General features: G+C 41.4%; 1 long non-coding RNA gene across 1 annotated transcript in view; it reads right to left on the bottom strand.

The window, feature by feature from the left end:
• Positions 1 to 4355: 4355 nt before the first annotated feature.
• LOC105946836 overlaps positions 4356 to 25658 on the bottom strand; it is a 40986-nt gene continuing 19683 nt past the window's right edge. Inside the window, exon 2 of the long non-coding RNA XR_001170321.3 lies at positions 4356 to 4642. This is a non-coding gene — a long non-coding RNA (uncharacterized LOC105946836). The remainder of the gene's footprint in view (positions 4643 to 25658) is intronic.

Below are 25658 nucleotides of genomic sequence, written 5' to 3'. Positions count from 1 at the left end.
AAGAGAATTATGTGGGTAATTTTTCCAACTCTTCTTTTTCTCATTTCTTTAAATGCATACACTGAGTTTAATTCGTCAAGGGGAACTTTGCATCCCACAGCTTTAAATAAAAGGTTTTCGTTTTTAAAGTGCGGCGTGCCAAATGCTGGTTGTTAACACTTCATGAACAATAGAAATCATTTTATGAAGTAAAGGATTGCATGAATATAAAAGAGGAGCAAAAGCTTTCATTTGCCCATTCAAGATTTAAAAATATATATTTTACAATCACTATATATAGTTTGCTTTAATTTATTAATTTTTGTACTTCTTCTGGGATAACGTGAGACTATGGGGCACATTCATGAAAACACAAGTTCGAATCCTGATTGGGATAAATTCAGATTGGATACAATAATTTCTTAAGATTGCAAATATCACGAATATGCTTACGAAAAAATCATATTAGTCATGATAATATCGTATTGGCGATCCGGAAGTCACAAAATTTTCGTACCGAACGATCGTAAAATGCAGGAAAACCTTTCCGACTTTGATCCTTCTGTGCATGATTTTGGAAGCCTCCCATAGGAATCAATGGCACTCTGCAGCTCCAACCTGGCCCAAGGAAAGTCATGATACCAAAGCTTGAATGAATCTGAAACTTTCGTACACGGTGCAACAATACGATTTTGTCTTGGAGCGTTCATGGATTAGTAAATGTCCCCCTATATATTTCCATTCTTTTTCTATGCTGCCCATTGTATGTTTCATGAAACAAGTATTACATTTAAGAAAAGAAACAGAAGAACAAATAAATGCAAAATGAGAATTTTTTTCAGTAAACTCTGTTACTTAGTAGCCAACTTAGTGGCCAATTCACTTAGCACAACTCAATTGCAGCTATTAATGCAACACATCAAATGAACCCTGGTAATTCTAGGGTTCCCTTGCTCAGGGTGTACACATCTCATCAGAGCTGGCTAAAGGGGCACACTGGCTTTCACCACAAGTTTAATAGGCCAAAAATACCTTTATGAGTGCATTCACTTTCACTACTGTATATACTGGAATTCTGGGGGAGGGGAAATGCAGCATTGTCAGGAAACCCCTAAAGGTTTATACAATGTGCTACTTTAATAAAGAAGGCTTTCAGAGTTCAGTAACTCTTGCTTATTAACTTACCAGAACCAGTATAAAAGACTGCAAATTAAAAAGGAATAGTAAAAATGGTGTAGAAATTAGTTCAAGCAGTCAAAACATTACTCCTTCTGATCTGATTATGGAATAGTATGTTTTCCTTTTACTATTCCAAGTACTGTTGGCTTTCAGGATCCTGACAGACATTTTAGCAATGGTAGAATGTGGCAAAACACTCATGCTTATGGAACACACTGTTGGTGACAGGCGGCTTCCATTCAGAAAAGGACAAACAGGGTTTTCTGATCTAAAGCCATCCATCACTGCCTGTGTGTATCTGCTATGACAATATGTAATGTTTTAGGCATGTGCCATAAGCCCAGGAAATGCACATTTTTTACATTTACGCGCTGATGCAGTTGCTGCATTGATTAAACATTTCCCAGACTATATATTCACTTAAGTGAGTCATGTTCTTCCTCTGCCCAATGCACAGTAGGGTAAGAGATCATCTAAAATAGTGTATTTGTGTTGCTAGGGACACCAATATTGCTCAAGAGATAAGCATTGCTGAAGCAACAACCACTCTCCTCCCATCTGTTTTAGGAAGAAGGGAATATAATCAGGAAGGTGAATATTGAAAGCTCAGAAGCCAGAGGGGAAATGATAGCCAATAAATTCACTCTTTGTAACAAACAACAATGACCCACTGGAAGCGAGCAGTGCTAGGTTTTAAACAAATTATATACTTGTATCACCATGATAAAGGAGTTATTAATTCCAGTGGTATAAGGACCCTAAGACCCAGTAAACAGAACCTTAAGGAAATATAGTTTAAAATTTCTCTACAATTTTGGGCCCAAAGAAGTTGGAAAGTCTGCTTCCCATATCATTACATATCATTATGCCTCTGTTTGGGTTGTTAAAACCCTTCTTAGTAACACTTTTAGTCCCCCTTAGTTTCTGGACATGCCTCAAATGGCACTGTCCATATCCAATACTACTGTACAACAGTCTGTACAAAAATACACCATAAAACTATACCAGTATATAGGAATTCCCCTGGACTAACCAAGATCTGCCGGACAATGTAAAAATATATTTATTTCTAAAGCTGTTGTGGATAATCTGAAAAACATCACAAGCACAGAAAAAGATGGAATGTCAGGATAGTACCATATCCTTAAAAGAAAAATTGTAGTAGTCTCCATCAAGTTTCAGATGACTAGAGATTAGTCAAGAAACAGTGTCAAAAGAGAAATGAGATGGACAGTTGTGCCATATTAGTCAAAGCAGACTGCAGCAGGTTAATAACCCAATAGAATGTAGTGTTGGATATCTTTGTTAACATAACTTTCGGTTCCCCTCTCTCCATATTGGGGTTAGTTGCCCATTTTTTGCAAGGTTCTGTGCCCTGAGTAAGTGCTAATGTGTCACCATGAACATCATTGATATTGGTCTTTTCTGTTGTGGAGTTTTCACCGTACCCCTTAGAGACAGAGACATTGATGATGGACCTATTTGCCTAATACTAGCCAAGGTTAAAATTATATACATTCTTTCTTAAACCCACGAGAGAGGCATGATTAGTCTCAGGAGCCTCATGGACAGCTAGTAAAACCTTGAAGGCCCGTATGTTTCATCAGTAAAAAGTAATTTTGTTGTTGGCTGCGCCGTATTTGTGGCTTCCTTTTGCAGCCACACAGGATTCACTGTTTCTTACAAGGTCAGCTTCATCTCATGTGTGTTTCAAAATAGGACAATTAAATATTTGAACCTTGAAGATCCAGTATAATAAACAGTACATGGATAAATAACTTATATAACTTATAACTTATAGCTATATCATTTGGACCTATATGATTTGGTCTCATCATTCCCAGTGGCATCCCTAGTGGCAGTCAGTTCCAGGTACAGGATATGCCCCAAGCCCCCCTCTGGACCTGTGCCCCCAGCCCTCTGGATATGTGCACTGTAAAAGCTCTCCTGCTTCACCTCCCACAATATGCCTTATTGCATCCAAGTCTGGCTTGTGACTCTTCCAGTTACATGAGCGAACATATGTTTGGAATTTTTAGTTAACCACTGTGCTGAAATCTGCTCCATGTGTATGATTACAGGCTGATGCCATATCTGTCTGTAAGATGTAAGCAGGTCTAAGCACATCGACTTTGCCTGTGTAGAAAACACTGGTAGAGAAAAGTCAGAGTTACTGTAAGCCCCTGCATTGTCACACCTTAGAGTCAGATGGTAAGCCATCCTTCAGGAAGACGAGAAACTGGCGCCAGAACCTGTGTGACATCAAGCGGAAATGACATAGTATGACATAGTCTTTCCAGGAGTGCAAAGTTTTGGGTGTTCATCGAGTGCATCGTGCAAACAATCGTCCGTGTTCATGCCAGAAAATCGTATTTTTGCCTTCAAATCTACGCTTTTGAATACAGGTGAGTGTGGTATTTGTAATCAGTATTTGTTTATATTGGTAGCGCAGTTAATAACACTGGACTTTGTGTATCCATGCCATTTTGTGTTTCCACAGTTTATACTTTATGAATGTGCTATTGTAACTATTTTTATGATAATATATATATATATATGTTTTTTTTCCCAGGATGTCCGAAAAATTCATGAATCCTGAATTCTTAAGAGAATTCATTGATGCCTATCATGAGCTACCTTGTTTGTGGAGGGTAAAGGCAGTGGATTATTCCAAAAGACAAAAAAAGAATGAACGCAAATGTAGATTTTGTTAAAAATAATAAATCAAACACCAGGACTGTCTTTTAAAAGGAGTTCAACAAAGTACAGTCATTAAAAGAATCTGGTGCCTCTACAGACGAGATATACACCCTGAGACTATGGTACTACGAGCTCCTTTCATTTACTGTGGACCAGAAGGTCCCACGAAATTCAATATCAAATTTTGGGGATCAGTTGCAAAATAGCATTGATTAGGCACGTGGTGCAACACAAGATGATGTGAATTGTGAGGAGGACATTCCTGTATTCTGTAGCACAGGAACAAGCCTTGCAGGTAAATATGCAGAGACACTGTAAAAGGTTACATGTTCCTTTCCTTGTTATATTTCCTTTAATAACCATATTATATTTTAATTATATGTTAAATTATAGTAATATGTTAAAGGTTTTCATTTGTTTTATAGTTTTGTCAAAACTTCTGATTGCACTTTTATAAACAAACACTTTTTTAAAAACAATACACTGCAATAAATGTTTCCAGTTTCAACAAACAAGTTGTTTATTTTGTACTTGGTATGTAATAACTGTATTATTCACAATACAGTAATATTTGCAAAAAGTTTAAAATCTTTAAATCATACGAAATTGCCAGTCTACTTTGCCAACACCACTGAGGTACTGTACATCATTTTCTCTGTTGGTTTAAGAATCAGTTGATGTATTTCTTGCTTGTGAACTTTGCAGCTGTAGAAGCATGTTGCTTTTGTTATGCCATTCAGCTGGTACAATGGTCCCTGTGTGAATATCCTCATGGTCCACCATGCTGTGAGGAACATAAGAACCATGATTGTTCTTGTGCAGTAAATTATGCAGAACACAACAGGAAAGAACAATAAATAAATAATAATAACATAAATTTATAGAGGTGTGGAAAATGCAAAAGCAATTTGCCTGTATTCCAAAAGCTATAATTAAAAATCTTTATTTCAGGTGTTAATACTTTCTCTGGAAACAGTTTCAAAAGGCTTTCATGTTGGCCAAAGGCCTGATCAGCAACCAAAACAAAATGTAGCCATTCCTTGGTCTCCTCATTTGTTGGCAAATGTAATTGTATGCTCTTTTCAATTAAATTGTGTGTGTTCAATAACTCCACCATCAGATAGTCTTCCATTCTTTCCAATATCAACTATAATGAGGAGGATGAGACCCAGCTACTGTTCAAATGGAGGAGGCTTCACAACTGGGTCAAGTTGTTATTATGGGGGACTTTAATTATCCAGAATTTGACTGGAGTAATGGGGTGGCTTAGTCAGAAAAAGCTAGTAGGTTTGTAAATATGCTAAATGACAACTTTTTATTTCAGGCGGTTCAAGAACCTACTAGGAATGACTCTATTTTGGACCTGGTGATATCTAATAATACTGAACTCATCTTTAACATTTGTGTGGGTGAGCATTTGGGGAACAGTGATCAACATGGTCTCCTTTGAGTTAATGCTGCAGAGACAGCTCTATAAGGGAGTAACTAAAATGCTCAATTTTAGACGTGCAGACTTTGCCAGTATAAGGGCATCTCTGCAATGTGTCACCTGGGAAAGGCTTTTCATAGGGTTAGACACAGAAGGAAAATGGAACATCTTTAAAACATTGCTTTGCAGGTATACACAACAGTATATTCCCCTTGTAAGCAAGGAGAGGCATCGCAAAGCAAAACTTTTATGGCTGAATAAAAGTGTTAGTGTCGAGGTTGGTAAGAAAAAACGTGCTTTTAAAGCATTCAACAAAGAATCCAAAATTATTTTTGAATAGTTAAAATATGAAGCAAGAAGGGGTGGGAACCTTATTATCACGGGGGGGCGGGGGGGGGGGTAAGTTGGTTGATGAGAATGGGGAAAAAGCAGAAATTTTGAACTCTCTGACTTATTTTTCATGTGCCAGCATGGTTTTATGCGTAACAGATCTTGCCAGACTAATTTAGTCGCCTTTTATGAGGAGGTGAGCAGGAACCTCGATGCTGGAATGGCAGTTGATGTCATCTACTTGGACTTTGCTAAAGCATTTGATACAGTACCTCACAGAAGGTTAATGATCAAATTGAGGAATATTGGCCTAGGACATAATATTTGTAATTGGATAGAGAACTGGCTGAAGGATAGAGTACAAAGAGTGGTGGTAAATGGAACATTTTCTAATTGGACCAGTGTGGTTAGTGGAGTACCGCAGGGGTCAGTCCTTGGGCCTTTGCTTTTTAACTTGTTTATTAATGACCTGGAGGTGGGCAAAGACAGTACTGTTTCTATTTTTGCTGATGATACAAAATTGTGCAAAACTATAAGTTCCATGCAGGATGCTGCCACTTTGCAGAGCGATTTGACAAAATTAGAAAACTGGGCAGCAAATTGGAAAATGAGGTTCAATGTTGATAAGTGCACAGTTATGCATTTTGGTAGAAATAATATAATGGCAAACTATCTACTGAATGGTAGTGTGTTGGGGGTTTCCTTAATGGAGAAGGATCTAGGGGTTTTTGTAGATAACAAGTTGTCTAATTCCAGGCAGTGTCATTCTGTGGCTACTAAAGCAAATAAAGTGCTGTCTTGTATAAAAAAGGGCATTGACTCAAGGGATGAAAACATAATTTTGCCTCTTTATAGGTCCCTGGTAAGGCCTCACCTTGAGTATGCGGTGCAGTTTTTGGCTCCAGTCCTTAAAGGAACAGTAACACCAAAAAAATTAAAGTTTTTTAATGTAATTAAAATATAATGTACTGTTGCCCTGCACTGGTAAAAGTTGTCTGTTTGCTACAGGAACACTACTATAGTTATATAAATAATCTGCTCTGTAGCCACGGGGGCAGCCATTCAAGATGGAGAAAAGGAGAAAAGGCACAGGTTACATAGCAGATAACAGATAAGCTTGGTAGAATACAATAGTATTTTATCTGTTACCTGCTATGTGCCTGTGCCTTTTCTCCTTTGAATGGCTGCCCCCATGGCTACACGGCTTTGTTTATATAAACATTCTGAGGCAAATACACCAGTTGTACCAGTGCAGGGCAGCAGTACATTATATTCTAATGACTTTTATACACTTTAATTTTTTGGTGTTACTGTTCCTTTAAGAAGGATTTTAATGAGCTGGAGAGAGTGCAGAGACTGGTTAAGGGGATGGAGATTTAAGCTATGAGGTTAGACTGTCGAGGCTGGGGTTGTTTTCTGTGGAAAAGAGGCGCTTGTGAGGGGACATGATTACTCTGTACAAGTACATTAGAGGGTATTATAGGCAGATGGGGGATGTTCTTTTTTCCCATAAAAACGATCAATGCAGGAATAAATAGAGGAACAGAGCTTCCATTTGAAGCAGCGTAGGTGGTTTTTCACGGTGAGGGCAGTGAGGTTGGGGAATGCCCTTCCTAGAGATGTGGTGATGGCAGATTCTGTTAATGCCTTTAAGAGGGGCCTGGATGAGTTCTTGAACAAGCAGAATATCCAAGGCTATTGTGATACTAATATCTACAGTTAGTATTACTGGTTGTATTTATAGTTTATGTATGTAAGTACCGTATATACTCGAGTATAAGCCGAGTTTTTCAGCCCTAATAATGTGCTCAAAAAGGCACCCTCGGCTTATACTCGGGTATATACGGTAGTTACGTTCTCCCGGCCGTGCGCTCGCTTGCGAGCGTTGACTTACTTTCCCGTTCTCCCTCTTTATGCAGCACCTGTTCTCCCTGTGTTCCATGTGCACTCCCTCAGTATGCCGACGCTCTCACGCTCTTCCGCTCTCCCTCTGTATGTAGACTTGACTCCATGCAAGCACCTCCTCCATGGACGTGTGATGTAAAATGCCCTTTCAGTTGACTCTATTTCATTGATCCAGCACCTCGCCAGCCATCGGGTGCGCAACTTACTCTAATTCATATCCAGCCCTGGGCATCTGTCGCAATCGCATGCACGTATCCAGCCCCCCCCCCTCATGCGCGTGACGTGTGTGGTGGATACGTGCAACGCGACCAATCGCTGGAAAGGTACGTGACGTGTGTGCGCAACAGATTCCCGGTTCTGGATATGAATTAGAGTAAGTTGCGCACCCGATGGCTGGCGAGGTGCTGGATCAATGAAATAGAGTCGGCATACTGAGGGAGTGTACATGGAACACAGGGAGAACAGGTGCTGCATAAAGAGGGAGAATGGGTGCTGCATAAATAGGGAGAATGGGTGCTGCATACAGAGGGAGAATGGGTGCTGCATAAAGAGGGAGAATGGGTGCTGCATAAAGAGGGAGAATGGGTGCTGCATACAGAGGGAGAATGGGTGCTGCATAAAGAGGGAGAATGGGTGCTGCATAAAGAGGGAGAATGGGTGCTGCATACAGAGGGAGAATGGGTGCTGCATAAAGAGGGAGAATGGGTGCTGCATACAGAGGGAGAATGGGTGCTGCATAAAGAGGGAGAATGGGTGCTGCATACAGAGGGAGAATGGGTGCTGCATACAGAGGGAGAATGGGTGCTGCATACAGAGGGAGAATGGGTGCTGCATAAAGAGGGAGAATAACCTGCTTTTGTCTGCTACTGTAGCATTTTTCTTTCCCTGAAGTTATCAGCAGTGCTGTAACTCTTAAAGGCAGGATGGTCAAAGGGTCCTCCATCCACCTTTCCCTTATCTGCAGCTGCCAACATGATATATTTATGAAGAGTTCTCAGGGGGTTACGCTGAGTGTCCTTTTATTATTTAGTAGCGGCTGCATTTCCCACCCTAGGCTTATACTCGAGTCAATAAGTTTTTCCAGTTTTCTTAGGTAAAATTAGGTACCTCGGCTTATATTCGGATCGGCTTATACTCGAGTATATATGGTAAGTAAGTAAGTAAGTAAGTTGAGTTTTATTGTCATCCCAACAATATACTTACAGTGGGACGAAATATCGTCCTCCTGAATCGAAAAAAGGTGCAATGCATAACTATAATTACTATAATAATTGAAAATAAAATTAAATTTTAAAAAAAATAAAAAATCACAGAACTGTGCAACACAAAATCAGTGCAGTGGTAAAGTAAAATGACTAAATTAATAAGCAGTGCAGTACAAAATAGGCAATATTATAATTATTGGAGAGGGGTAAGCAGCATTATAAACATTGTGTTTTTTCTTCCTCCTTTCAATTTTGCAATTTTGCAATGTGAGTGTATAGATAGGTAAGTATAGGTTGTATGTGCTGGGTTTACTTGGATGGGTTGAACTTGATGGACTCTGGTCTTTTTTCAACCCTATGTAACTATGTAACTGTAATGAATTCATAATTTGCATTCACAATTGCAAGCAATACAATACTAAAAAGCCTTTATAATTGAAAAAAATATGAACCAGAAGTTGGTGGTGGGTTTATACACAAGTGTTTCCCATCTATGTCACAGTTTGGGAAATTCCAATAATCATCGAACTGTTGAGCAATTGTTTGCCACTCTTCTGAAGTCTCAGGAAACTTTAAAAAGAAAAAAAGTATATATGTGTATATATCTATCTATCTATATATATATCTATATATATATATATATATATATATATATATATATATATATATATATGTATGTATGTATGTATGTATGTATGTATGTATGTTGCATAATTGTATGATACATTTACCATTATACATTCATTAACAATGTTCGCTCTGCATGAACATCTAAATATATTGTCTCAGAGGGCAGAACCAGAAGTGCACACAGAGAAAATAAACAATTAAATGGGCACTCCTTGTAGTGGAAATTATATACAGCTAGCTTTAACACCACTGCATGGAAGGTATGGTTGCACTCACTGTATCCTGTATATATGCACTGTATACTTAAATGATGCCTCAGTTTCTAATATATGTTCACTTGAATAGACATGTACAGCTTCATGGTTATTTCAAATATTGTTAATTGGTTATTTAAAATATTACAATACCTTTAAATATTCCCCCCTTCAGAGCTTCAACAATGGCATTGCACGTTTTGGGAATTTGAGATCTTCAAATGACCTTCCAGTAACTGTCGTATGATTGTTGTCTTTGAGTTTATGGTCAGAAAATCGTTTAAATTGTTGTTTTGCCAACTTTAATCCTGCAATTTATATCTGACTGTTTAGTTGAGATTGTTGCATTTAAAAGTACAATCGATATCTGGACGTTCGTCAGAACAAGACTAAAGTCTGTCCGTGTATGGCCACCTATACAGAGATGATACCTGCCAGGGAGTGGCAAATGAAGTTGCAGGTCATGACTTAAATGGATAGAGCTGTGATGTTACAGGCAGAGTCATGACACAGAGGGTGGATTGGGCCATCACATGTTGAATCTGGAAGGAATTTGGTGGGGTTTTTGAGCTATAAAAAGGGGAGAATGGGACAGATCAAGGTCTGCGCTGGCAATCTGTGTAAAATGTCATAGAAAGTCTCTACGTATTGTACTTGTGGGGCTGTTTGAGCCTCTGTGTACTTGAAATGCCAGAGCCTATTTTGAATGCCAGAGGTGGGCTGGGGTTGGACGAAGTAGTTATTACAAATTTACTTGCAATTTTTAATACCGGCCCCAGCCTTGGCTGATATTATACTGGGCAGATGGAAACCCTATCTACGACAGAGTGACTCTAAAGGATGGAAATGCTTAAAGGAACAGTAACACCAAAAAATTCAAGTGTGTAAAAGAAATTCCAATATAATGTACTGCTGTCCTGCACTGGTACAACTAGTGTGTTTGCCTCAGAAACACTGCTATGGTTTATATAAATAAGCTGCTATGTAGCCATGGGGGCAGCCTTTCAAAGGAGAAAAGGCACAGGCACATTGCAGATAACAGATAAAACACTATTGTATTCTACAGAGCTTATCCGTTATCTGCTATGTAACCTGTGCCTTTTCTCCTTTTTTCCAGCCTGAATGGCTGCCCCCGTGGCTACACAGCAGCTTATTATATATAAACTATAGTAGAGTTACTGTAGCAAACGCACAACTTTTACCAGTGCAGGGCAACAGTACATTATATTTCATTTACTTTAAAACTCTTTAATTTTTTGGTGTTACTGTTCCTTTAAGGTAATAAAAATATACGTAATAATATGTACTGTTTTCCTGCACTGGTAAAACTGGTGTGTTTACTACAGAAATGCTACTATAGTTTAAGTAAATAAGCTGCTGTGTAGCCATGGGCGCAGCCTTTCAAGCTGGAAAAAAGGAGAAAAGACACAGGTTACATAGAAGATAACAGATAAACTCTGTAGAATATAATGGGGGTTTATCTGTTATCTGCTATGTGCCTGTGCCGTTTCTCCTTTGAATGGCTGCCCCCATGGCAGACACACAGTTGTTCCAGTGCAGGGAAACAGTACATTATAATGTAATTTCTTTCATACACTTTAATTTTTTGGTGTTACTGTTCCTTTAAGGTGCGCATTCACCTATTGAAACCTGTATTACCACAGTAACTATGTTTATCCACATGACTATATGACCGCAGTCATTTATATATGTAACACATTGATATCGGTTAGAACTGTGACAGACTAGATAAATTTTGTTTGTTTGTTACTTTAGTCCAGTTTTATGAACACTCCTTTGCTCTTTGGTTACAATGTTGCAATTTGGCCTTTTAGTTGACACAATCGATACACTTGAGCACCTTTGTTTTGCCTGGATCTACAGAACACTGTTTACTGTTTTTGCTGTTTTGACCCATGACATCACTTGGGGATCTCCCACAGGCTTTTCCCACCATGTGGTGTATTTATGGGCTGGAGGCTACTGTTGTTTAGTTGCTCAAGTTGCTTTGATAAATGCTGGGAATCCAGCTAAAACATCAGCTGTGTCAATAAAATATTTTTAAGCATACATAAATGCTGATCTTGTTGCATAAGTCCTGTGAGCACTGATCTTTATGGGTGGGGGGGGGGGGTGATATATGTGTCAAAATTGAACTTTATTCTTCGACTTTAGCTGCACTGACTTCTAAACACAACACATTTTTATAATTTAAGCTTTTATGTGTTTGTGTTTTTTTTTTATTTGTCTTATACAGTGCTTGGTTTATGCCTTTGTTTGCACAGTGTTGTAATGGCCGCTGTTTTGGCACCATTTATTTCACTGGAGGCAGGTATTTAGGGGTTTGTGACACTGAACGTGACCAAAATGTTGGATTTCTTAGTAGTTTAGTAGTGGCAAAAAATGTACACATCTGAAGTTTAATAAATATACCTCTTGCTGTTTGTTTTTTTTGTGTATAAAAATGTACATAGATATATTTGGAATTTACCATGTGTTTTGCCCAATCGACCTTAGCTTGGTGCTCTTGATACCATTTTTACCCCTAGAAAACAACAATCTTCATTCTGCACTTGCTCCAACGGCTCATACTCCTGCAGGCTCCATGTTGGCAAAGAGACACAAAGAGGATTGGAAGGGAGTGAAGATGGCGCCTGCAATCTCCACTGTGTTGCACTGTTTTTATTTCAGTTGTTTAAATAGAGGCACTTTTCTATGAAACAGACTCTGCTCAGTTGAGTGTTTTTTTTCTTTTATTCAGGCACTTTTCTATGAAACAGACTCTGCTTAGTTGAGTGTTTTTTTCTTTTATTCAGGGGGGCTTAGTTCTCCTTTAAAAAGAGGTGTTGTGTAATTATTATTTTTTCTCATGATCTTGAATGGGTGGGGGGTGGGGACAGTTTCAATCCTTGCATCAGATAGATTCAGCATCTTATTTCCCCCATGTTCTTGGGAACAATGACAAAATATCATAAATATGTATACTCAGCATGCGTAGGACTACACAACTACAATTTTGCCAGTTATTCACAGACAAAAGCCGTATATTCAGAAACTCAACTTTCTGAAACTTTGGTTTTAGGTGCTGGTTTCTTATGGGCTGCTTGGGACAGAAGCGCACAGCAGGGGCCAACAAACCTGGGCACCACTGGAATTTTTTCCTTGTTTTCCAGTGGGCCAGTACAACCCTGTGTGCAACTAAGGCAGACTTTGAAAATATTCACCACAACTGTAGGAAATTTGTGATGAAGCACAAGCGCACTTGCTTCCATTTTGGTAAATTAAATGCAACTGCGGTAGCCACAGCGCAACTGTGTCAAGAAAATCGCTCATTTGCAATGATGCAGAAATCAAGGACAAAAATGGTGCATTGTGGGGAAAAACATTGTAATTGCACTCAAAATTGCAATTTGAACAATGCATCTCAAAAGTTTTGAGATTTCTTCAGTCACAGGGCAGAAGGAGCACAGAAAAGACTGGGTAGTGTGAAGAGAGATTAATAGCTAGGAGGATTTTGTTTGTGCCATGTTGTTTCTGGTGTTAGTTTTACTTCAAATTTCTCAGCTATTTGACTAATACGCATGGAGGGAGTTTGGAAAAGGAGAACAGTGAGTTAAAGCTATAGAAAAATTGTGCAGGTGTTTTAATGCATTATTGATTGCAGTAAAATAGGTTTGTTTGGTTAGGCAGAGGTTGTTATAGGGAAGTAGAGAAGACTTGTAGCTGTTAAAGTCTCTGAGCAGGTTTTGCACAAGCAGTACTCAAGTGTATATTGCCATCTTTGGAGAGCTATATGCCCAGTCTGGCGCTCTATGGGGCTCGTGGATTTTGGTTTAGCAGGAGCAAATTTATTAAGGGCAGTAGGGAAGGGAAGTAGATTGAGGTCGCCAAATTAGTATCAGAGTAAAGTAAAAAAAAGAGAAATGCGACATACATTCCTTACATACAAAGAATGCTACTGGAATCAGTTTAAGTGAAAATGGCACTTTGAAATCCCATTATTTATATTCTGATAATGCTGCCAGGCAACCTAGTGACATAAACTGTACACACTAGCACTTCAAATAATTAAGTTATTGAGTCACTATTATAGATTCTGTAGACAAAAACACTTTGTTCACAGTTAATGGGATATCCCCAGCAAAGTTATGACACATTATGTAACAATCGCATGTCAGTGCCCAGCTTTTAACAAAATCGGTATCAACAAAGGGATCAAAGGTTTAGAGACAACTTTCACTAGCCTTCAGCCCAGTAATATTTTTTTGCAGTATACCCATGTATTAGAACTGGCATATCTAGTTATATAGTACTAATTTAAAGAATATATCCAGTAGTTTCAGAGGCAGCAGCCTAGATGCTGCCGCCCCTTGCCCACTCTGCGCTTATCTCTTTGGTGTTAGAGAGGGTCAAGGTGGTGGCCACATCACCAGTGCAGAAAAGCAGAGATGAATTTTTCTTGAAATATAGAAACGAGGCTTTGAAGTAACAATAACAACTAGAAAGGGAAGTTTGAGAACAAACTTCATGTTGGGTTGAAAAACATGAAGTCACTGAATGTGCTCCGCCTACTTTCTCTGACCTTGGACCACAGTTATACAGTAAAAACCACTGTGCAAAGTTTGGGGGCCCTGGTTTTAATAGTGTCTGCATGGCAGCAACTTAAATTTCCCCACTGAAAGTCAACGACATCTGATTGGCGGTTGGTGGCTCCACCCCCTTTTTCTAACCTGGAACTGCAGTTACCCAGTGACTAACTCTGCGAAGTTTAGGGGCCCTAGGATTAATAGTTAAAGAACGGCAGCAATTACACCAATAAAAGTCAATAGGTGAATTGTGATTGGTGGTTCCGCCCACTTTTTCTAACCTTGAGTCGAGGTCACCCAGTGACAAACAGTGGGCACCCTGGCATAAATAGTGTGAGAATGGCAGCATTTTAAATTTAAACCAATAAAATTCAATGGATGAAATCTGATTGGCTGTTAGTGGCCCAACCTACTTTTCCTATTTTTGAACTGCAGTCCCCCAGTGACCAACTTTGCAAATTTTGGGGACTCAGGCATTCATTGTGAGGCTGACAGCATTTTACACTTCACCATTGAAAGTAAATAGGTGAAATGTTATTGGCTGTTGGTGGCTCCGCCCACTTTTTTCTAACTTTGAATGGCAAATACCCAGTGACTAACTCTGGAAACTTTAACAACCCTGGAATTAATATTTAAATAATGGCATCAGTTTAAATATAAACCAAGGAAATCTAATGGGTGGAAATGGATTGGCTGTTGGCGGCTCCTCCCACTTGTTTGGGAACCCTGACATAAATAGTGTGAGCAAAGCAACATTTTAAATATAAACCAAAAAAATTCAATAGGTGAATTCTGATTGGCTGTTAGTGGCTCCACCCACTTTTTAAAACCGAAAAATGCAGTTCCCTAGTGACCCTGGTGTTAATACTGTGAGAATGGCAGCAGGTTGAATTTCCCATTGAAAATCAATAGGTAAAATCTGATTGGCTGTTGTTGGCTCCACCCACTTTTTCTAACTCTGAACTGCAGTTACCAGGTGACTAGCTCTGCAAAGTTTGGAGACCTTAGTATTAATATTTAAAAAATGGCCGCAGTTTAAATTTAAACATATGAAGTCTATAGGTGAAATCTAATTGGTTGTTGTTGGCCCCACCCACTTTTCTAAACTTGGAACATAGTCACCAAGTGACAAACTGTGCAAAGTTTGGGGACCCTGACATTAAACATGTGAGAATGGCAGCAGTTAAAATTCTCCCACTGAAAACAATGAAAGAAATGTGATTGGCTTTTGGTGGCCCCGCCCACTTTTTCTAACCTTGGGTACAAAGTCACGCAGTGATTGACTGTGCAAAGTTTGCGAACTCTGGCATCAAACCAATAAAATTCAATAGGTGAAATCTGATTGGCTGTTGGTGGCCCCGCCCACTTTTTCAAAACTAAAACTGTAGTCCTCTAGTGACCAACTGTGAAAAGTTTGGGGACCCTGGTGTTAATACTGTCAGAATGGCAGCAGGTTGAATTTCCCCATTTAGAGTCAATAGGTAAACTCTGATTGGCTGTTGGTGGATCCACCCACTTTTCAAAACTAAAATTGCAGTCCCCTAGTGACCAACTGTGAAGAGTTTGAGGAGCCTGGTGTTAATTCTGTGAGAATGGCAGCAGATTGAATTTCCCCATTGAAAGTCAATAGGTAAACTTTGATTGGCTGTTGGTGGCTCCGCCCACTTTTTCTTACCTTGGGTACAAAGTCACGCAGTGATTGACTGTGCAAAGTTTGCGAACTCTGGCATCAAACCAATAAAAATTAATAGGTGAAATTTGATTGGCTGATGGTGGCTCCGCCCACTTTTTCTAACCTTGGGTACAAAGTCACGCAGTGATTGACTGTGCAAAGTTTGCGAACTCTGGCATCAAACCAATAAAATTCAATAGGTGAAATCTGATTGGCTGTTGGTGGCCCCGCCCACTTTTTCAAAACTAAAACTGTAGTCCTCTAGTGACCAACTGCGAAAAGTTTGGGGACCCTGGTGTTAATACTGTCAGAATGGCAGCAGGTTGAATTTCCCCATTTAGAGTCAATAGGTAAACTCTGATTGGCTGTTGGTGGATCACCCCACTTTTCAAAACTAAAATTGCAGTCCCCTAGTGACCAACTGTGAAGAGTTTGAGGAGCCTGGTGTTAATTCTGTGAGAATGGCAGCAGATTGAATTTCCCCATTGAAAGTCAATAGGTAAACTCTGATTGGCTGTTGGTGGCTCCGCCCACTTTTTCTTACCTTGAATGCGTAGTCACCCAGTGACTGACTGTGCAAAGTTTGGAAAATCTGGCATCAAACCAATAAAAATTAATAGGTGAAATTTGATTGGCTGTTGGTGGCTCTGCCCACTTTTTAAAACTAAAATTGCAGTCCCCTAGTGACCAACTGTGAAGAGTTTGGGGACCCTGGTGTTAATTCTGTGAGAATGGCAGCAGGTTGAATTTCCCCATTGAAAGTCAATAGGTAAACTCTGATTGGCTGTTGGTGGCTCTGCCCACTTTTTCTTACCTTGAATGTGTAGTCACCCAGTGACTGACTGTGCAAAGTTTGGAAAATCTGGCATCAAACTAATAAAAATCAATAGGTGAAATCTAATTGGTTGTTGTTGGCCCCACCCACTTGTCTAAACTTGGAACATAGTCACCTAGTGACAAACTGTGCAAAGTTTGGGGACTCTTAAACATGTGAGAATGGCAGCAGTTAAGATTTTCCCACTGAAAACAATGAAAGAAATGTGATTGGCTGTTGGTGGCCCCGCCCACTTTTTCAAAACTAAAACTGTAGTCCTCTAGTGACCAACTGTAAAAAGTTTGGGGACCCTGGGGTTAATACTGTGAGAATGGCAGCAGGTTGGATTTCCCCATTTAGAGTCAATAGGTAAAATCTTATTGGCTGTTGGTGGCTCCACCCACTTACAAAAAAAAAAAAATCTTAAATGCGTAGTCACCCAGTGTCTGACTATGCAAAGTTTGGAAAGCCTGGCAACAAACCAATAAAAATCAATAGGTGAAATCTGATTGGCTGTTGGTGGCTCCGCCCACTTTTCAAAACTAAAACTGCAGTCCCCTCGTGACCAACTGTGAAAAGTTTGGGGACCCTGGGGTTAATTCTGTGAGAATGGCAGCAGGTTGGATTTGCCCATTGAACGTCAAAAGGTAAACTCTGATTGGCTGTTGGTGGCTCCGCCTACTTTTTCTAACCTTGAATCACAGTTACCTGGTGCCTAACTCTGCAAAGTTTGGGGACCCCAGTGTTATTACTGTGAGAATGGTAGCAGGTTGGATTTCTGCCAAGTCAATAGGTAAAATCTGATTGGCTGTTCACATCTCCGCCCACTTTTGGGCATCCAATAATCATCATATTTTCATTCAGGCTGACCCCATGACGGTGTGATTCAAGTTTAGGGAGTGTAGCCTCAAAGCTGTAAGTTTGGCAGCAGTTTCAAGTTCCCCATAAAAGTCAATGGGTACAATATGATTGGCTGCTGTTGGCCCCTCCCACTTTGTGGGTTTTTTTTTTTTAAAAACTCTGAATGCGTAGTCACCCAGTGACTGACTGTGCAAAGTTGGGAAAATCTGGCATCAAACCAATAAAAATCAATAGGTGAAATTTGATTGGCTGTTGGTGGCTCCGCCCACTTTTCAAACCTTAAACTGCAGTCCCCTAGTGACCAAGTGTAAAAAGTTTGGGGACCCCGGCGTTATTACTGTGAGAATGGCAGCAGGTTGAATTTCCCGCTATAGGGCGAAGATGTGTGGGGAGTTTGGGTGTTGTACCCCTAAAACTGTAGGAGGAGTAGCGTTTAGAAAATAGGGGGCGCTAAGAATAATAATAACTAGAAAGGGAAGTTTGAGAACAAACTTCATGTTGGGTTGAAAAACGTTGTCACTGACGGTTTTCACTGAATTAAATCTGATCTGTTGTTGACTCTGCCCACTTTTTCTAACCTTGGATGACAGTTATATAGTAAAAACCACTGTGCAAAGTTTGGGGACCCTGGTTTTAATAGTGTCTGAATGGCAGCAATTTAAATTTCCCCACTGAAAGTCAATGAGTGACATCTGATTGGTGGTTGGTGGCTCCTCCCACTTTCCTAACATGGAACTGCAGTTACCCAGTGACTAACTCTGCAAAGTTTAGGGACACTAGACTAGGATTAACAGTTAAAGAACGGCAGCAGTTTAAATTTAAACCAATAAAAGTCAATAGGTAAATTGTGATTGGTGGTTGCTGGCTCTGCCCACTTTCTCTAACCTTGAGTCGAAGTCACCCAGTGACAAACAGTGGGCACCCTGGCATAAATAGTGTGAGAATGACAGCATTTTACATTTAAACCAATAAAATTCAATGTATGAAATTTGATTGGATGAAATTTAATGGGTGGAAATGGATTGGCTGTTGGTGGCTCTGCTTTGCAAAGTTTGGGGACCTTAGTATTAATATTTAAAGAATGGCAGCAGTTTAAATTTAAACATATGAAGTCTATAGGTGAAATCTGATTGGCTGTTGTTGGCCCTGCCCAATTTTCTAAACTTGAACATAGTCACCCAGTGACAAACAAAGTTTGGGGACCCTGACATCAAACCAATAAAATTCAATAGGTGAAATATGATTGGCTGTTGTTGGCTCCACCCACTTTTTCGAAACTAAACCTGCAGTCCCCTAGTGACCAACTGTGAAAAGTTTGGGGACCCTGGGGTTAATACTGTGAGAATGGCAGCAGTTAAAATTTCCCCACTGAAAACAATGAAAGAAATGTGATTGGCTCTTGGCAATTCAGTTCACTTTTTCTAACCTTGAGTATGTAGTCACCAAGCGACTGACTGTGCAAAGTTTGGGCACTCTGGCATCAAACCAATAAAATTCTATAGGGGATATCTGATTGGCTGTTGGTGGCTCCACCCACTTTTTTAAAACTAAAGCAGTCCCCTAGTGACTAACTGTGAAAAGTTTGGGGATCCTGGTGTTAATACTGTGGAGAATCACAGCAGGTTGACTTTTCTCCATTGAAAGTCAATAGGTAAAATCTGATTGGCTGTTGGTGGCTCCACCCACTTTTTCTAACCTTGAATCACAGTACCTGGTGCCTAACTCTGCAAAGTTTGGGGACCCCAGTGTTATTACTGTGAGAATGGCAGCAGGTTGGATTTCTGCCAAGTCAATAGGTACAATCTGATTGGCTGTTCACAGCTCCGCCCACTTTTGGGCATCCAACAATCATCATATTTTCATTCAGGCTGACCCCATGACTATGGGATTCAAGTTTGGGGAGTGTAGCCTGAAAGCTGTAAGATTGACAGCAGTTTCAATTTCCTCATAAAAGTCAATGGGTGAAATTTGATTGGCTGTTGTTGGGGTCATCCAACAAATTTCGCTGTTTCATTCGGGGTGACCCCATGATTCTGTTATTCAAGTTTGGGGGATGCAGCTTCAAAGCTGTAAGTGTGGCAGCAGTTTGAAAAATCTTGCCTGTCAAAGTTAATGGGAAAATTGGGGTGTTCAGAGCAGCACCACAAAAAGATGGGGGGGGGGGGCAGGATCACTTAGAAAAGCACAAGCAACCTGCTCTGCTATAGGGTGAAGAAGTGTGGAGAGTTTGGGTGTTGTACCCTTAAAACTGTAGGAGGAGTAGCGTTTAGAAAATGGGGGGCGCTAAGACAACGAAGAAGAAAAAGAGGAAGAATAAGCTGAAAAACAGTTGAAGAACGGTAGGTTGGCTGTTTCAACACAACATAATGATACGGTTTCATGACAGCCCCTATAACTAAAGATCGGACCTACCATTTTGGTGGACGGGGGGGTTGGACTATACCATTTTATTAGGGGGGGGGTCGGACCATACCATTTTTTTGAAGGGGAGGGGGGTCGGACCGTACCATTTTGGTGGATGGGGGGGTTGGACTGTACCATTTTCTTGGAGGGGGGGGGGGGTCGGACCGTACCATTTTTTTGGAGGGGGGGGGGTCGGACCATACCAATTTTTTGTACGGGGGGGGTTGGACCGTACCAATTTTTTTGGGGGGGGGTCGGAATGTACCATTTTATTGGAGGGGGGGTCGGACCGTACCATTTTTTTGGAGGGGGGGGGGTCGGACCATACCAATTTTTTTGTAGGGGGGGTTGGATCGTACCATTTTTTGGGGGAGGGTCGGAATGTACCATCTGGCATCAAACCAATAAAATTTTATAGGGGATATCTGATTGGCTGTTGGTGGCTCCACCCACTTTTTTAAAACTAAAACTGCAGTCCCCTAGTGACTAACTGTGAAAAGTTTGGGGATCCTGGTGTTAATACTGTGGAGAATCACAGCAGGTTGACTTTTCTCCATTGAAAGTCAATAGGTAAAATCTGATTGGCTGTTGGTGGCTCCACCCACTTTTTCTAACCTTGAATCCCAGTACCTGGTGCCTAACTCTGCAAAGTTTGGGGACCCCAGTGTTATTACTGTGAGAATGGCAGCAGGTTGGATTTCTGCCAAGTCAATAGGTACAATCTGATTGGCTGTTCACAGCTCCGCCCACTTTTGGGCATCCAACAATCATCATATTTTCATTCAGGCTGACCCCATGACTATGGGATTCAAGTTTGGGGAGTGTAGCCTCAAAGCTGTAAGATTGACAGCAGTTTCAATTTCCTCATAAAAGTCAATGGGTGAAATTTGATTGGCTGTTGTTGGGGTCATCCAACAAATTTCGCTGTTTCATTCGGGGTGACCCCATGATTCTGTTATTCAAGTTTGGGGGATGCAGCTTCAAAGCTGTAAGAGTGGCAGCAGTTTGAAAATCTTCCCTGTCAAAGTCAATGGGAAAATTGGGGTGTTCAGAGCAGCACCAAAAAAAGACGGGGGGGGGGGGGCAGGATCACTTAGAAAAGCACAAGCAACCTGCTCTGCTATAGGGTGAAGAAGTGTGGAGAGTTTGGGTGTTGTACCCTTAAAACTGTAGGAGGAGTAGCGTTTAGAAAATGGGGGGCGCTAAGACAACAAAGAAGAAAAAGAGGAAGAATAAGCTGAAAAACAGTTGAAGAACGGTAGGTTGGTTTTTTCAACACAACATAATGATACGGTTTCATGACAGCCCCTATAACTAAAGATTGGACCTACCATTTTTGTATGGGGGGGTTGGACCGTACCATTTTTTTTTTGGGGGGGGGGGGGTCGGAATGTACCATTTTATTGGAGGGGGGGTCGGACCGTACCATTTTTTTGGAGGGGGGGGGGGGGGTCGGACCATACCAATTTTTTTGTAGGGGGGGTTGGATCGTACCATTTTTTGGGGGAGGGTCGGAATGTACCATCTGGCATCAAACCAATAAAATTTTATAGGGGATATCTGATTGGCTGTTGGTGGCTCCACCCATTTTTTTAAAACTAAAACTGCAGTCCCCTAGTGACTAACTGTGAAAAGTTTGGGGATCCTGGTGTTAATACTGTGGAGAATCACAGCAGGTTGACTTTTCTCCATTGAAAGTCAATAGGTAAAATCTGATTGGCTGTTGGTGGCTCCACCCACTTTTTCTAACCTTGAATCACAGTTACCTGGTGCCTAACTCTGCAAAGTTTGGGGACCCCAGTGTTATTACTGTGAAAATGGCAGCAGGTTGGATTTCTGCCAAGTCAATAGGTACAATCTGATTGGCTGTTCACAGCTCCGCCCACTTTTGGGCATCCAACAATCATCATATTTTCATTCAGGCTGACCCCATGACTATGGGATTCAAGTTTGGGGAGTGTAGCCTCAAAGCTGTAAGATTGACAGCAGTTTCAATTTCCTCATAAAAGTCAATGGGTGAAATTTGATTGGCTGTTGTTGGGGTCATCCAACAAATTTCGCTGTTTCATTCGGGGTGACCCCATGATTCTGTTATTCAAGTTTGGGGGATGCAGCTTCAAAGCTGTAAGTGTGGCAGCAGTTTGAAAAATCTTCCCTGTCAAAGTCAATGGGAAAATTGGGGTGTTCAGAGCAGCACCACAAAAAGATGGGGGGGGCAGGATCACTTAGAAAGCACAAGCAACCTGCTCTGCTATAGGGCGAAGAAGTGTGGAGAGTTTGGGTGTTGTACCCTTAAAACTGTAGGAGGAGTAGCGTTTAGAAAATGGGGGGCGCTAAGACAACGAAGAAGAAAAAGAGGAAGAATAAGCTGAAAAATAGTTGAAGAACGGTAGGTTGGCTTTTTCAACACAACATAATGATATAGTTTCATGACAGCCCCTATAACTAAAGATCGGACCTACCATTTTGGTGGACGGGGGGGTTGGACTATACCATTTTATTAGGGGGGGGTCGGACCATACCATTTTTTTGAAGGGGAGGGGGGTCGGACCGTACCATTTTGGTGGATGGGGGGGGGGGGTTGGACTGTACCATTTCTTGGAGGGGGGTCGGACCGTACCATTTTTTTGGAGGGGGGGGGGGGTCGGACCATACCAAATTTTTGTACGGGGGGGGGGGGGTTGGACCGTACCATTTTTTTGGGGGGGGTCGGAATGTACCATTTTATTGGAGGGGGGGTTGGACTATACCATGTTATTGGAGGGGGGGTCGGACCGTACCATTTTTTTGGAGGGGGGGGGTCGGACCATACCAATTTTTTTGTAGGGGGGGTTGGATCGTACCATTTTTTGGGGGAGGGTCGGAATGTACCATCTGGCATCAAACCAATAAAATTCTATAGGGGATATCTGATTGGCTGTTGGTGGCTCCACACACTTTTTTAAAACTAAAACTGCAGTCCCCTAGTGACTAACTGTGAAAAGTTTGGGGATCCTGGTGTTAATACTGTGGAGAATCACAGCAGGTTGACTTTTCTCCATTGAAAGTCAATAGGTAAAATCTGATTGGCTGTTGGTGGCTCCACCCACTTTTTCTAACCTTGAATCACAGTTACCTGGTGCCTAACTCTGCAAAGTTTGGGGACCCCCAGTGTTATTACTGTGAGAATGGCAGCAGGTTGGATTTCTGCCAAGTCAATAGGTACAATCTGATTGGCTGTTCACAGCTCCGCCCACTTTTGGGCATCCAACAATCATCATATTTTCATTCAGGCTCACCCCATGACTATGGGATTCAAGTTTGGGGAGTGTAGCCTCAAAGCTGTAAGATTGACAGCAGTTTCAATTTCCTCATAAAAGTCAATGGGTGAAATTTGATTGGCTGTTGTTGGGGTCATCCAACAAATTTCGCTGTTTCATTCGGGGTGACCCCATGATTCTGTTATTCAAGTTTGGGGGATGCAGCTTCAAAGCTGTAAGTGTGGCAGCAGTTTGAAAAATCTTCCCTGTCAAAGTTAATGGGAAAATTGGGGTGTTCAGAGCAGCACCACAAAAAGATGGGGGGGGGCAGGATCACTTAGAAAGCACAAGCAACCTGCTCTGCTATAGGGCGAAGAAGTGTGGAGAGTTTGGGTTTTGTACCCTTAAAACTGTAGGAGGAATAGCGTTTAGAAAATGGGGGGCGCTAAGACAACGAAGAAGAAAAAGAGGAAGAATAAGCTGAAAAACAGTTGAAGAACGGTAGGTTGGCTGTTTCAACACAACATAATGATACGGTTTCATGACAGCCCCTATAACTAAAGATCGGACCTACCATTTTGGTGGACGGGGGGGTTGGACTATACCATTTTATTAGGGGGGGGGTCGGACCATACCATTTTTTTGAAGGGGAGGGGGGTCGGACCGTACCATTTTGGTGGATGGGGGGGTTGGACTGTACCATTTTCTTGGAGGGGGGGGTCGGACCGTACCATTTTTTTGGAGGGGGGGGGTCGGACCATACCAATTTTTTGTACGGGGGGGGTTGGACCGTACCAATGTTTTGGGGGGGGGGTCGGAATGTACCATTTTATTGGAGGGGGGGTCGGACCGTACCATTTTTTTGGAGGGGGGGGGGGTCGGACCATACCAATTTTTTTGTAGGGGGGGTTGGATCGTACCATTTTTTGGGGGAGGGTCGGAATGTACCATCTGGCATCAAACCAATAAAATTTTATAGGGGATATCTGATTGGCTGTTGGTGGCTCCACCCACTTTTTTAAAACTAAAACTGCAGTCCCCTAGTGACTAACTGTGAAAAGTTTGGGGATCCTGGTGTTAATACTGTGGAGAATCACAGCAGGTTGACTTTTCTCCATTGAAAGTCAATAGGTAAAATCTGATTGGCTGTTGGTGGCTCCACCCACTTTTTCTAACCTTGAATCACAGTACCTGGTGCCTAACTCTGCAAAGTTTGGGGACCCCAGTGTTATTACTGTGAGAATGGCAGCAGGTTGGATTTCTGCCAAGTCAATAGGTACAATCTGATTGGCTGTTCACAGCTCCGCCCACTTTTGGGCATCCAACAATCATCATATTTTCATTCAGGCTGACCCCATGACTATGGGATTCAAGTTTGGGGAGTGTAGCCTCAAAGCTGTAAGATTGACAGCAGTTTCAATTTCCTCATAAAAGTCAATGGGTGAAATTTGATTGGCTGTTGTTGGGGTCATCCAACAAATTTCGCTGTTTCATTCGGGGTGACCCCATGATTCTGTTATTCAAGTTTGGGGGATGCAGCTTCAAAGCTGTAAGTGTGGCAGCAGTTTGAAAAATCTTGCCTGTCAAAGTTAATGGGAAAATTGGGGTGTTCAGAGCAGCACCACAAAAAGATGGGGGGGGGGGGCAGGATCACTTAGAAAGCACAAGCAACCTGCTCTGCTATAGGGCGAAGAAGTGTGGAGAGTTTGGGTGTTGTACCCTTAAAACTGTAGGAGGAGTAGCGTTTAGAAATTGGGGGGCGCTAAGACAACGAAGAAGAAAAAGAGGAAGAATAAGCTGAAAAACAGTTGAAGAACGGTAGGTTGGCTTTTTCAACACAACATAATGATACGGTTTCATGACAGCCCCTATAACTAAAGATCGGACCTACCATTTTGGTGGACGGGGGGGTTGGACTATACCATACCATTTTATTAGGGGGAGGGTCGTACCATACCATTTTTTTGAAGGGGAGGGGGGTCGGACCGTACCATTTTGGTGGATGGGGGGGTTGGACTGTACCATTTTCTTGGAGGGGGGGTCGGACCGTACCATTTTTGGAGGGAAGGGGGGGGGTCGGACCATACCAATTTTTTGTACGGGGGGGGGGGTTGGACCGTACCATTTTTTTGGGGGGGGGTCAGAATGTACCATTTTATTGGAGGGGGGGTTGGACTATACCATTTTATTGGAGGGGGGGGGTCGGACCGTACCATTTTTTTGGAGGGGGGGGGTCGGACCATACCAATTTTTTTGTAGGGGGGTTGGATCGTACCATTTTTTGGGGGAGGGTCGGAATGTACCATCTGGCATCAAACCAATAAAATTCTATAGGGGATATCTGATTGGCTGTTGGTGGCTCCACCCACTTTTTTAAAACTAAAACTGCAGTCCCCTAGTGACTAACTGTGAAAAGTTTGGGGATCCTGGTGTTAATACTGTGGAGAATCACAGCAGGTTGACTTTTCTCCA

The sequence above is a fragment of the Xenopus tropicalis genome, chromosome 3 (genome assembly GCF_000004195.4).
Source record: "Xenopus tropicalis strain Nigerian chromosome 3, UCB_Xtro_10.0, whole genome shotgun sequence".
Taxonomy (NCBI): domain Eukaryota; kingdom Metazoa; phylum Chordata; class Amphibia; order Anura; family Pipidae; genus Xenopus; species Xenopus tropicalis.
The sequence above is the reverse complement of the archived record's forward strand: the minus strand, read 5'-3'. Positions and strand labels throughout refer to the sequence as shown.